The sequence below is a fragment of the Onychostoma macrolepis genome, chromosome 01 (assembly GCF_012432095.1).
Source record: "Onychostoma macrolepis isolate SWU-2019 chromosome 01, ASM1243209v1, whole genome shotgun sequence".
In the NCBI taxonomy this organism is placed as follows: Eukaryota; Metazoa; Chordata; class Actinopteri; order Cypriniformes; family Cyprinidae; genus Onychostoma; species Onychostoma macrolepis.
In genome coordinates this window covers 47406192-47421192 of record NC_081155.1, presented here as the reverse complement: position 1 = coordinate 47421192, position 15001 = coordinate 47406192, and the positions used below count along the sequence as shown (strand labels likewise).

Genomic DNA, 15001 nt, shown 5'->3' with positions numbered 1-15001 from the left:
AAGAGGTTGTGGGAGGGTGGTGGGGTCCTTCACGATGCTGGAGGCCTTGCTGGAGCATCGTGCAAGGAAAATGTCCAGGATGGAGGGAAGAGGGGCACCGTTGATCTTTGCGGCAGTGTTCACATGTTTAGAACCAAGATGGCGGCGCGAGTACATCGCGAGGCTCTGGGTCTCTACAGATTTTGCAATTTTGCGGTATTTTTCTTACTCATCTCGGGCCTGTTCATGCAGAACAGTTGTGCCTTTACATCGTACACCCGTTGTGAGCTTTTGGATATCGGTTTGCGAATTTCCGACACTTTTATGGACAATCTTCGACTCCTTCCTGAGATCGCTAGGACACCCGAGGCTATGCACCCTACCCGGCCGGGCGGAAGTACTCGCAGGCGGGCGTTGAGATCGTAAACAAAGGCGGGGAAGCGGAGGACTAAGAGCTAAGCTAAGGCTAACACCACACCGGCTCTCTTTACCCAGCATTTTCCTTGCCAATGTACGGTCGCTAGTGAACAAAATGGAGGAGATTCGACTCAGCATCACACACAGCAAGAAACTTTTGAACTGTAACGTCCTAATCTTCACGGAAACCTGGTTAAACAGCGGAATACCGGACACCGCTATTGAGCTAGCGGGACGCCACACACTCGGGCGGATAGAACATTAGATGGCTCCGGTAAGACCAGAGGTGGTGGATTGTGCATTTACATTAACAAAGCTTGGTGCACAAACTCTGCTATTGTTGGGAGTCATTGTTCAGCTAACCTTGAGTTTCTCATGGTTAAATGTAGACCGTTTATCTACCGCGGGAGTTCACTTCCACCATTATAACTGCAGCCTATATTCCCCGGATGCTGATGCCAAGCTTGCTATGAAAGAACTTCACGCAGCCATCAGTAAACAACAGACTGATCACCCGAAGCGGCTTTTATTGTTGCATGTGACTTTAATCACTCAAACTTAAAGTCAGTGCTACCCAAGTTTCACCAGCATGTTTCCTGTCACACCAGAGGAAACAAAACCTTAGACCATGTTTACACAAACATGGCTGGAGCTACGTTGCGACACCCCTCCCCACCTGGGACAGTCAGATCACCTTTCTTTGTTCCTCACCCCAAATATGCACCCCTCATCAACCGTGTGAAGCCATCAGTGAAGACCATCAAGGTGTGGCCTGCGGGGGGCAGATTCCACACTCCAGGAAAGGTTTCCAAATCAGAAGCCTTGGATGAACAAGGAAGTGCGACTCCTGTTGAAGTCACACAACACTGCCTTCAGATCAGGAGATGCACAAGCCTACAGCATATCCAGAGCAAACCTGAAGAGGGCATCAAAAGGCCAAGCACTGCTACAAGCTAAAGATAGAGGGACACTTTTCCAACTCTGACCCTCGACGCATGTGGCAGTGCATTCAGGCCATCAGTGACTACAAACCCACCCACTCCACCCCCGCAGACACTGATGTCAACTTCCTGAACGAGCTAAATTACTTTTATGCTCGCTTTGAAAGAGACAACAGAGAAACTGCCACCAAGCTCAATCCTCAGCTGACCACCCACCAATCATACTCTCCTCCACAGATATCTGCAAGGCACTGAGCCGGATCAGCGCGCACAAGGCTGCTGGACCAGACAACATCCCTGGTCGTGTTCTCAGGGCATGTGCGGAGCAGCTCGCTGGGGTTTTACAGACATTTTCAATCTGTCTCTTGCCCAAGCAGCCGTACCAACATGCTTTAAATGCACTTCCATTGTGCCAGTGCCAAAACACTCTAGTCCGAGGTGCCCTAATGACTACCGCCCTGTAGCACTCACACCCATCGTCATGAAGTGCTTTGAGCGGCTGGTCCTGGAACACCTAAAAGACTCTCTACCATCCACATTGGACTCACACCAGTTTGCCTACCGTAGCAATAGGAGCACAGAGGACGCAGTTTCCATGGCACTGCACTCTGTGCTCACTCACCTGGACAATAAGAACACTTATGCACGTATGCTGTTTGTTGACTTCAGCTCAGCATTCAACACTGTCATCCCAACCAAGTTAATAGCCAAACTTGGAGACCTGGGCATCAATACCTCAATGTGTAACTGGATTTTGGACTTCCTGACCAACAGACCCCAGAATGTTCGATCAGGATTCACCTGCTCCACATCCATCACACTTAACACTGGTGTACCACAGGGCTGTGTGCTAAGCCCGTTTCTCTACTCCCTCTTCACCTCCGACTGCAAGCCTGTGTATGGATCTAATTCCATCGTCAAGTTTGCAGGCGACACCACGGTGATTGGCCTCATCAGTAACAACGATGAGACTGCCTATAGGGAGGAGATCCAGCACCTGGCCACATGGTGCACTGAAAATAACCTGCTCCTCAACACCACCAAAACGAAGGAGCTCATCGTGGACTTCAGGAAGGAGTCAAGAGGCACACACGACACCATCCACATCAATGGAATGGCTGTTGAGCGTGTCTCCAGTTTCAAGTTCCTGGGGATCCACATCTCGGCGGACATGTTGTGGAAAACCAACACCTCCAGCCTGGTCAAGAAGGCTCACCAGTGCCTCTTCTTTCTGAGGACACTGAGGAAGAATCAGCTCTCCTCTGCTATCCTGGTGAACTTCTATCGCTGCGCAATAGAAAGCATCCTGACCAACTGTGTCACAGTATGGTATGGGAGCTGCTCTGTTGCGGAGCGCAAGGCACTGCAGCGGGTGGTGAAAACTGCCCAGCGCATCACAGGGACTCCACTACCTGCCATCGAATACATCCAGAGGAAACGCTGTCTGCATCGAGCTCGCAGCATCCTTAAGGACTCCTCTCACCCAGCCCATAAAAATGTAAAAAGGAAACAAACTACTTGTTCATTTTAAGAGACCTGTCTTATTTTCTCTTGTATATTTAGTATTGCTCTTAAATAAAAAGTTCTTCTTATCCGATTACTCAATTAATCAATGGAATTTTTGGAAGAATACTCGATTACTAAAATATTCGATAGCTATAGCTCTAATACACACACACACAGTCAGATCATCTACAGACACACAGTCAGATCACATACAGACACACAGTTAGATCATCTACAGACACACACAGATCATATACAGACACACACACACACACACACACAGTCAGATCATATACAGACACACACTCAGATCATATACAGACACGCACACACAGATCATATACAGACACACAGTTAGATCATATACATACACACACACACACACACGCAGATTATATACAGACACAGACAGATCATCTACAGACACACATCAACATTGTGACCAGCTGACTGTAAATGCTTATATGTTGTTAATACCTCAGTATCTGCAGCTGACAGTTTTGACTCTTCAGTCCATCAGAAATAAACTTTACACCAGAGTCCTGCAGGTCATTGTTACTCAGATCCAGCTCTCTCAGGACACAGTTTGAGGATTGAAGAGCTGAAGACAGTTTCCCAATGCTGATCTGAGAGACCACAGCCACAAAATCTGGAAGAGATTAAATACATTTTAAGAATTAACACAAACACATCATCTACAGACACAGAGATTAAATAACATTTAAGAATTCACATTAACAATGTTTATGCTTCATTTTCAAAGCCTTCCTTATATGGTATCATTTGAAAGCTTAGAGTCTCTTCTTCACAAATAATACCAGTTTTGGTTTTATGATACATAAAGCAGTAAAATTAAGCAAATTTCCGCCCTAACGATTGGAAAGAATTTTTCTTAGGAATGAGTATTTTTTAATATTTTTCACAATACAGTCAAGTCATATATCACAAGAAGCTATTTCATTGTGTGACAATCACAGATGAAATGATCTTCAATAGAATCGCGATGTAAAATTTGTTACCTCTTAGCAAACTTTGTTTGGGTCACATTCCTACTCGTACTACTGCTTCAGTCAGCCACAGACAGCCACAACCTCTATATTATGTTTTAGATTAGGATCTCTTCTTTCAAACGAGACCATTTTCACGTTTCTGTGTGCTTGCATTGTTGAGAAATCATTGTTTGTAGCAGACGTGCACCAGAGCAAAAAACAGCACTTTTTGCCAAACACGCGCTCCCCAAAACATAAGAGCTCAGGTCAGCTTCTCTTATGTTCTACAACTCTGTGCTGCTCAGTGAGCTGCAGTAGGTCAGATTGTGTCCAGCCCAGCAGCCATTCAGAGGTGTGATATTTGACAGCTCTGGGTCAGCAGAGGGACGGGTCAGCGGATGGGTAGAGAGAGGTTCCAGGACAGTGCTGAAGCTGTGTTGCGCCTGGGATTTGTAGTTTTTATTAATGTTTTGAAGGCGAGAATAGCACGCTGAAAGGCTAACGCATCGGCGTCACGGATATCGGAAATGCGATCTTTGGTTATGAAAAGAAAAGTTAGGGTTAGGGTTATCTCCCGTTTTGAGATAATCATGATTTTGAAACGTGAAAGCTGATGAACTGTTTATTGATAGTACAGTAGTACAGTACAGGATGCATTTCGGTGAATATCATAAGAGTCCTGTTCAAATATTATGTTATCGCCAATACCGGTATATCGTCACACACTAAATTAACACGATATCGATAATTGTTGCTTTGAATATCACGGTTATCGTCAATACCAGTATCGCGACACCCCTAAGTGGAACGAAATGTCGTGTCTCGCAGGACCACAGTGCTACATACTAGTTAAACATAAGATAAACATACAACAATGCAAATATAGGAAAAAACAATAGAGCTATACAACAGTTTAACCATCTGACTATACATATACTATAAATACTATAACTACTATACCTAGTTGACTACACATACACAAACTGAGACTGTACAAGAACTTTACATAAATACTATACATGAAATTGTGCAGAAAATATATATTTTGTACATTAAATTGTTGTGCAGAAGAGAGATTTTGTGGAAAGCAGCGCATAGTGCAAAAGTTTTTGTAGTGCAATGCTCAAATAAACATTATTTTGTAATGCAATGTTCAAGTGTTCACTGTCCATTGTAGGGTCTTGCGGTCAACAGCACTGCAGTTCCCATACCAGATAGTGATGCAGGTGGTCAGCACACTCTCAATGGTGCCCCTGTAAAAGTGGTGAGGATGGGTGGAGGGAGACTTGCCCTTTTCAGCCGGCAGAGAAAGTGGAGGCACTGTTGTCCCTTCTTGTTGAGTGACGTGACGTTGGTGGTCCAGGTGAGATCCTTTGTGATGTGCACCCCCAGCAATTTAGTGCTACCGACTCTCTCCATGGTTGAGCCGTCGATGGTCAGTGGGGGGTGGTCAACAGAGTTTCTCCTGAAGTCCATCACAACCTCTTTTGTCTTACCCACATTGAGGGACAGGTTGTTAGCACCACACCATTCAGCCAGCTGTGCCACTTCCTCTCTGTAGTGTGCTTCATCGTTGTTTCTGATGAGGCCTATCACAGTTGTGTCATCAGCAAACTTGATGATGTGGGTCAGCAGTGTGAAGAGCAGTGGGTTGAGCACGCAGCCTTGTGGGGCACCTGTGCTCAGTGTGGTAGTGCTGGAGGTGTTCCGACACGGACTGACTGAGGTCTTGCAGTTAAAAAGTCCAGGATCCAATTACAGAGGGAGGTGTTAAGGCCCAGCAGCTTTAGTTTGTGGATGAGCTGTTGTGGGATTATTGTGTTGAATGCTGGGCTGAAGTCGATGAACAGCATTCTTACATAGGAGTCTTTCTGTTCCAGCTGAGTAAGAGCTAGGTGGAGAGTGGTGGATATTGCATCGTCCGTGGAACGGTTTGGACGGTATGCAAACTGGAATGGCTCCAGTGTGTTTGGGAGACTGGACTTGATGTGATGCATGACTAACCTCTCAAAGCACTTCATCATGATTGGGGTCAGTGCTATGGGATGATAGTCATTCAGACAGGACACAGGTGACTTCTTTGGTACTCTGATTATGGAGGTGGATTTGAGGCATATGGGGACGACTGCCTGGCTCAGCGAGGTGTTGAAGATGTCTGTTAGGACATCCATCAGCTGTGCAGCACAGTCTCTCAGTACACGTCCAGGTATGTTGTCAGGGCCCGCAGCCTTTTGTGGGTTAATCCTGGATAGGGTCTTCCTTACATCGGCTGGGGAGAGACAGAGTACCTGGTCGTTTGGAGATGTGAGTAGTTTCCATGCAGGTGTGTCGTTCTGTATCTCAAATCATGAGTAGAAGTGGTTGAGTGCCTCTGGTAGGGACGTATCATCGTCACTGGCCTGTGGCGGAGCCTTGTAGTCAGTGATGCTCTGAATGGCTTGCCACAGGGTCCGAGTGTCTTTACTGTTGCTGAAGTTGTTGTTGATTTTTTTAGCATACTGATGTATTGCCTTCTTGATGCCATGAGACAGATTGGCTCTTGCTGTTTTGAGGGCTGCTTTATTTCCTGATCTGAATGCTTCATCTCTGGTCTTTAGCAGCCCACGAACCTCTGCTGTCATCCATGGCTTCTGTTCGGCACGTGTGGTGATGGTCTTGGTGATGGTCACATCATCTATGCACTTTTTGATGTAAGCAGTCACAGTTTCAGTGTACTCCTGCAAGTCTGTGTGGTTGTTGTAGGTGGCCGCCTCTTTAAACATGTTCCAGTCTGTGTCCTGGAAGCAGTCCTGCAGTGCTGAGGTGGCATTGTCTGGCCATACCGTGATCTGCTTTTGAACCGGTTTGGCAAGTTTGAGAAGTGGTCTGTATGCTGGGATTAGCATAACAGAGATGTGGTCCGAGTACCAGAGGTGGGGGCGGGGTTCAGCTTTGTATGCGTTTTTCTCTGTTGTATAAACAAAGTCCAGTGTGTTGTTTCCCCTTGTTGCAAAGTTCACATGTTGGTAGAACTTTGGCAAAACTGTCTTTAGGTTTGCGTGGTTGAAGTCACCGGCTATGATGAAAAAGCTGTCAGGGTTATTTGTTTGTTGTTCACTGATGGCGCTGTACAGTTCACGAAGCGCGTCCTTAGCGTTTGCACACGGGGGAATGTAAACCGCGACAATAACAATGGCCGTGAACTCCCGCAGCAGGTAGAACGGTCGACACTTCACAACCATAAACTCCACCAGCGATGAACAGTGTTGGAAGAGCCGGTCTTGTGGGGTTAGCCCTTAGCCTAGCTCGTATACCTCCGCGCTTTCCGTGCTTCTGTTCTCTCTCACACCCCTTGCGACGCTGCCTTGTGCGGGTAGCATCAGTAGGTGAGGCCGCAGTCTTGAGGTCCGGTTTCAGCAGTAAACAAAGGCCTCGTAGCTTCTCAGTAGCCGCCGCCGAGAGTTGGTGTTTGTATGCGTTGCCGATATCCAAAAGACTTTGGCGATCATAGATGAGTTTTGGAGTGATTTCCTTATGAATTAGCGGTAAATTGACACTATTTGGAGACGAACAGACAACATTAAAAGACATAAAAGCACCGTCTTTGGGACCCGGAGTAGCCGCTGCGTCTGACCGCGCCGCCATCTTGGATCAAGTAGTCACTTATATTATGAGAAATATTGAAAACTTGAGTGAATTCTGTACTTCTGTTGTGGGCGGTCTCCTTTCAAAACCTGAGAAACATTGCTCTACACCAGGTGTGACCATTTGGGGCACGAGAACAGCTCCTACAGAGGCTTCTCATTCTCCATACAGAGATGAAATCTGTGGGGGGCCGAGAATAAATGTTTATGTTCTGGGAGTATTTAAGGGAAAGTTGCAAATCAGTCATTGCGATTCTGTAGCCAGATCAGCCCGTAGTGTGGAGGGTATTTCATATGCTCCATACTATGCATCTTCTTCTTGAAGTCAGGTATACATTTTTATTCTTAGATTCGTCTTTGAACAACTGATGTTATGTATTTTCTTATTTTTTAATTGGCTTCTTATTGTTGTTGTTGGCATGACACGTTTTTACCATTGTTATATTTGATTTATTCTGATCTCTTCTAAAATAATTTTTCAAGTAGATTAATGTGTAGTGGTATTTCCACAAATCTGCGTTCAGGACAGATCACACCGAAGCACCGATGGAGGATCCATGGGGAACACCATGAGGGGCTTCCGATTTCTGACTGTCGCTGGTTTAACACGGTGTAGCTCTCGTGGTTATAGGAAAAAATACACTTTTTGTTATGAGTATGCAGGCGCAGCTCACTTAAAGGTATTATAACCAATCTGCATAAGTTCAGAACTGACAAGTTTGTGTCCGTGTATTCACTAAAAAAATTGTCCGAAATGCAATTCCTGTGCGATACCTGCTCCCTAATGAACGAAGAATTGAAAGTATGGGACTTCTAGAATAATCAAATATCTATATTAATATACAATCTGTGTCTGTGATCAATTCTTAATTATAGGCTAAATATTGTCTAAACTTGAAATTGGAGTCAGATCAAGCACGGAGTTAGACTAAAATTGAGACTAAATCCAGATAAATTCAGAGGCGCAAGTAAAAGACCGAACATGCATTAAATCTTCGACCAGGCCGCTGGATTCCGCTGTTTGGACTAGCGGGTGGATCCTTACAGGATTGAAAACTGAAACTGAAAGGACTGCGCATGTGCAATGACGCGCAGAACAAGCGGTTCTTCCTTTTGTATAAAATGTTGTATAAATGCGTGTCCTGTCATTATAAAACTCTCCTTTCACTCGACAACTGTGAAGTGGAGCAGGACAAGTAAAAGCATTTGTAAAATTAATTTGATCACAAAGCAGACGGAGTAAGTTTGAGTTTTAAAAAAACTAGACCTATATCACTCATAATATTCCCATTCACAGTAATCCACCTTTTCTATTGTTTTATTTATTTTATGGCATAATGCAGACCTCTTTAATTGTATAATAATGTAAAATACTGGCTAGTGCTGTACAGTAAAGAGTAAACACACTTCAAGCACTGCCTTCACTGTAATAGTTCACTGTAACAGCAGTCAAACAGCAGGAACATTAAGCATTTATGATCAATAATTACTGAAGATTAAATGTTATAATGATATATTACTATTATTGATATTACCAATAATGTATGTCATTATTTTATCTTCATTCACAGTGAAAATGTCTGAATTGCAGCTTTACTGATCAATGGTGTCGACCGTCCCTTTGCTCCACCTGCTGCTGATTTAATGAACGAGTTTCTCATGTGACTGGGTTGTGTTTACCGCGGTGATAACAGATATTTTACTCCACTATCTACTGTATTAAACACACCTGTCGTGACTCCTTTAAGATTCTGGCCTGTTATTTAGGAGAAAATCTCTCATTTAGGAACATTTATTATAAAGGTATCAGATTCATTATTAAATATGATAATTTAGTTAATGATGAAACACTCACAGAGCTTTTCTGCAGTTGATCACAGCTGGTATCAGTCTTCTTCTGCCCTCGTCTGATGTGTTGTATTTCATGGTGTTCAGCTCCTCCAGCGGCTCCTCTGACATCTGAAGCATGTAGGAGATTGTTGAGCAGTGAGCAGGAGAGAGTTTCTTCTCTGAGTGTTTGTCTGATTTCACAAACTCCTGAATCTCTCTGGACAGAGTCTGATCTTTCACTTCCAGCAGACAGAGGAACAGATTGATGGACTGACCAGCTGAGAGATCCTCATCATCATATTTGATCCTCTGTTTAATTCTCTGTGTGGTTTCTCTGATGGTCTCTGAGCTGTTCTCTGTGTGTGTCAGTAGATCCTGTAAGAGTCTCTGATTGGACTCCAGTGAGACGCCCAGCAGGAACCGCAGGAACAGATCCAGACGTCCATTCTTACTCTTGAGAGCTTTATCTACTGCTGATCTTAGTAGATTATACAGAGAGACTTCATCAGATCTGTAAGATCTGAATTCATTCAGTGGGTCCTTGTTCTTCATTAAATAGCAGTAAAACAGATAGAAAGCAGCGAGAAACTCCTGAACGCTCAGATGAATGAAGCTGTAGACTTTCCTCTGATGAATCACAGATTCCTCCTTAAAGATCTCAGTGCAAATCCCAGAATACACTGAGGCGTCAGTGACGTCTATGCCGCTCTCAATCAGGTCCTCCTCATAGAACATCACATTGCCCTTCATCAGCTGTTTGAAAGCCACTTCAGCAAGTTTCACAATCACTTCTCTGTTGGACTGCAGGAGTTTCTCTGGATCTCTCTCTTCATACTTCTGGTTCCTCATGTTGATCTGAATCAGCAGGAAGTGGATGTACATTTCAGTCAGAGTTTGAGGGATTTCTGCACTCAGATCTTCTTCCAGGAGCTTCTGAAGCACAGTGGATGAGATCCAGCAGAAGACGGGGATGTGGCACATGATGTGGAGGCTTCTTGCTCTTCTGATGTGTGAGATGATTCTGCTGGCTTGATGCTGGTCACTGATTCTCTTCCTGAAATATTCCTCCTTCTGAGGCTCAGTGAATCCCTGAATTTCTGTCAGACGGTTGATGTATTCGGAAGGGGATCTGATTGGCTGCTGCTGGTCTGGAGGTGATCCAGATGAGGGCAGAGGGAAGCAGCTCTCCTTTCATGAGCTTTGACATCAACACGCCCACTGATGAAGTCTCAGTCACATCACAAACTTTCTGAGCGTCTGAAAACATCAGCGTGATTCTGCTTTCATCCAGACCATCAAAGATGAACACAACTTTACACTCCTCATAAATCTTTGAGTCCAGATCTTGAAGTTCAGGATGAAAGTCCAGCAGAAGTCTGTGAAGACTGTACTGATGATCTCGGATCAAGTTCAGCTCTCGAAATGGAAGCACAAACATGAAATCTACATCCTGATTGGCTTTTCCCTCGGCCCAGTCCAGAATGAACTTCTGCACAGAGACGGATTTTCCTTTAGTATGCCTTTAGTAAGAACAGTCTTGATCTGGTCTTTCTCCTCACATCCTGGTTCAGCTGAGGCTTTAAAGATGTCATTGCAGTAGATTGGAGTGTCTTGTGAGTGTTGTGTTCTGGCTGTTTTCTCCATCTGTGAAACCTCATGTTCTTCATTCACTCCTTCACTCTCTCCCTCTATGATGTAGAGCTGTGTGTAGATCCTGTTCAGGAGGCTTTCATTCTCCTGGAGGTTCAGTCCCTCAAATAATCTCTCATACTTGTTCTTCATGCTGGTTTTGAGCTGGTCTTTGACTCTCTGTAGTTCATCATTCACTGGTTGATCATGTTTATTCAGAGACGCTGTAACGCTCGTGTTGTTCAGACAGAAGACAGAGGCTCCTCCAGAGATGCTTCGCTCTCCATCTGCTCTGCTGAAATATCACAAGAACAACTGATTACACATATCTGAAAATATAAATAAATCTACATCGATAGAGATGTCAGTCTAGTATTTTCAGTATAATTTCAGTTTATCTGTGAAGTATTATGTCATGTCCTGTCTGTGTGCATTGAGTGTGTTTTTGACTCCCATAAATCAGTTCAATCATCACTACACGTTTATCCTCACCTGGGCTCAGAGGTCACTGGATCATCACTGAGGTCAGGAGGATGATTGATGGATCCGTCACTCTTCAGAGACACACGGCTGTGATCTGGTGATGAAGATCTCTTCCTCGTCCTGAAGAACCTGATAAATACAGAAATCATTCTTCCTTTAGTTCTGTCTGTGGTTTCATTTATTATAAGCAGGGCTCCAACAATAACAGATAAAATCAATAATACCGTATTGACCCGAATATAAGACAATGTTTTTTTCTTGGAAATACATCTGAAAAAACGCGGTCGTCTTATATTCTGGGTCTAGACCAGGGGTACTCAATAGGCGGACTCCGGTCCGTATCTGGACCCAGACACGGTTAAATCTGGACCAACGCCAAAATCAACATGCTATTTTAATCATAATCCAAATGAGTTTTCAGTGCAGTGCGCAATTGTGATTCCGCGCTATATATCTTTGAGGCTTCTACTCGGTTTGGCTGCTTCATCTATGTCCAATCACAGCAGCTGTAACAGCATCGCTATAGCAACGTCATTCACTCAGTCACTGAAGGCAGCGATATTTATCCACCGGTCACGTGCTCTGGGCCAGGCAGTCTCATCGTTTGCGAGCACTGCAAATATCGGAAACTTTTTCTTTTGCTGACTAAAAGTGAAAATGGCGTGCTCAAAGCTGCCGTTGACAAGAAAAGAAAGGTTGATTTAGAAAACCGCGAGTTTAAAAGTGAGTGGACAGAAAATATGCATTCGTGCTCCCGTGGGAAGCACAAAACCAATGTGTTTAATCTGCAACGACACGGTAGCAATCATCAAAAGTGGTAATGTGAAACGCCATTATGAAACCAAGCATACACATTTTGAACAAAATTACCCTCAGAACACAGAGTTAAGGACCACAAAAATAAACCAGCTGAAATCATCCTATGAAGCTACAAGCAGTGTAATAGTTAGATCAGCCACACAACAGGAGCGGCAACGAAGCCTCACTAAGAGTAGCATGGGTCCTGGGAAAACACAAGAAACCCTTCTCTGATGCTGAAATAGTCAAGGAGTGTATGAGTGAAGTGGTGACTGCTCTGTTTGAAGGGACTCAAAAGGATGAAATAATTAAGAAAATAAGCCAAATACCCTGTTCTGATTCCACTGCTGCAAGACGAACTGAAATACTTGCTGATGATTTGCTTGAACAACTTAGTTCTGCTATAAAAAAAGCCAAATTCATTTCATTGGCTGTGGATGAATCCACAGACAACACAGACAATGCACAACTCATGGTCTTTGTCAGATTTTTTGATGAAGAAAAGGGAGAATTTCATGAAGATGTTTTGGGTCTCACAAACCTCCATGGACACACAAGGGGGGATGAGATTTATGAAGCAGTGACACAGATGCTTAGAGACAGAGAGATAGACCTGAAGCATGTTGTTTCCATTGCTACTGATGGGCGCCATGTATGATTGGGAGAGAGAGGGATTAGTGTCACGCTTGAGAGCTCACCACCCTGACCTCATGGCATACCACTGCATAATTCACCAGATGGTTTTGTGTGCCAGCCTTGGAGAAAGGTACTCGGAAGTCATGACAACAGTCATGAAACTTGTCAACTATCTGAGAGCATCCTCTGCTCTGCAACATCGTTTGTTGCGCTCATTTCTAATAGAGGTGAATGCAACATTTGATGATTTGCTCCTTCACAACCATGTCCGGTGGCTTAGTAAAGGCAAGGTACTGGAGCGGTTTTGGGCACTGCGGAAAGAGCTGGAGACATTTCTGTTGGATCAGAAGAGTGCAAAAGCCAAACCGTTTGTGGATTTCATGAAGAATGAAGAAAATGGAAATTGTTGCTTTTCTAACTGACATTACTTCCCATCTCAATGACCTTAATATGAAGCTCCAGGGCAAAAACAGCACAGTGTGTGGCCTCATGTCAGCTGTCCGTGCTTTCCAGAGGAAGCTGGAGGTGTTCAAATGTGACTTACAGCAGGACCTGCTTCACTTCCCAAGACTTTTGGATCAGACTGCAGGAAAACATCACCATCACAATTATGCTGAATTCCTGGACAAGCTGATTAAAATTTCCAAACTCGCTTTGAAGATTTCACTCTGGGAAAACAAGTCTTGCTGTGTATCGAAAATCCATTTCTTGTGAAAAATATTGCAGAATTCTCAACTGAAGCCACTGAAAAGTCTTCCCATGGGCCAGTGCTGCTTCTCTGCAAACAGAGCTAATTGAGCTCCAAGAAAACCTAGCACTGCAGGAATCTCACTGTGACCCTGTCACCTTCTGGACGAAGATGGTTACTGCAGCAGGTGTTCCTCTCCTGCAGAAGATGGCCCTTCAAATTCTCACAATGTTTCCCTCAACATACTGCTGTGAATCTGCCTTTTCAACCATGAACATGGTGAAAAACGCATACCGCAGCACACTCACCAATGAACACTTACATCAGTGCCTCCGCCTGGCCCTCACACCTTTTATGCCCAAGTTTAAACAACTGGTGGCACAAAGAAGGTGTCACCTTTCACACTAAAAGGCCTACCATGTCGTTTTTTGTGTATAGTTCGAAAGTTCTGGGGGTTGCCGTTGTTTTTGTTTTGTTGGAGTTCTCTATTTGGAATTTGACCATCACTTTTCCGGACCTCGGACTGAATGGAAATTTGGTAAGTGGACCTTTCAAGTTTATATTTGAGTACCCCTGGTCTAGACTTTGACATGTCAATAATACACCCACAACAATAGGTGGTGCCAAACACACATAAAACGAGTGTGCCATGAAATATGTAATGTAATGTGTGTTGTAAAGATTGCGAGTGAAAACAAAAGAAAAAGAAAAGCTTACAGCGGCACGAGTCGTGACTGTATGTTAGCCTGATGGGAGCAAACTTCCTCTGTTAGTGATTTTAAAACACAAGACTTCACTTCCACTGTTAATACAATTTTGGTAGGCTACTATGAGATGGATAGCCTAAATGTTATATAATTCAGATGGGGTACGTATTATTTTTATGGAATCCCTTACGAAAAAGAAGTTTATTCAAGCGTGCTATTAGTATACTTCTTTTAAACAAACAAACAAAAAAAATTAGGAAAGTATACTTTTAGCCTACTTTTTATGTACTTCTCAGAAATATACTTAAAATGACATTTAAGTATACTTGACATACTTCGAAAAAGTCTAAATATATTTGAGCTATACTTGTGCTCCTAGAATCCGTGTTTTTATTGTTGTACGGTAGGGGGCGCTAGTACACATCTTCTGTACAGGATTTCCAAAAACAAAACACAAGTGAAGAAGAAAAGGAACAGATACTTCCACATGTAACACGATCATCTGACATAAAACAGCATCAAAACTGTGTAAAGTTATGGAATAAAATGTCGTCCAATGAAGAGGTAATAATGACTGCAAGCTTTGGGGTGTTGATCGACTCTACATTTTGATTATTATTCTGAATCCAATTCATAGTCTTTTTTTCATCTTTTTGTTCAAAATATTGTTTATTTCTTTATTTTTGTTTATGAAACTTTCTCACATTCAAATGTTTAAAAAAGAATGTATGAAGCTAGAATAAAATGTTTTTTGTTTACAAGCAGATACCCTGTT

The 15001-nt window shown here is 43.6% G+C and overlaps 1 pseudogene; it reads right to left on the bottom strand.

Annotated features, from left to right (window-relative positions):
- The window catches only part of LOC131533235 (NACHT, LRR and PYD domains-containing protein 3-like), a 56115-nt pseudogene that overhangs the window by 19906 nt on the left and 21208 nt on the right, over window positions 1–15001 (bottom strand).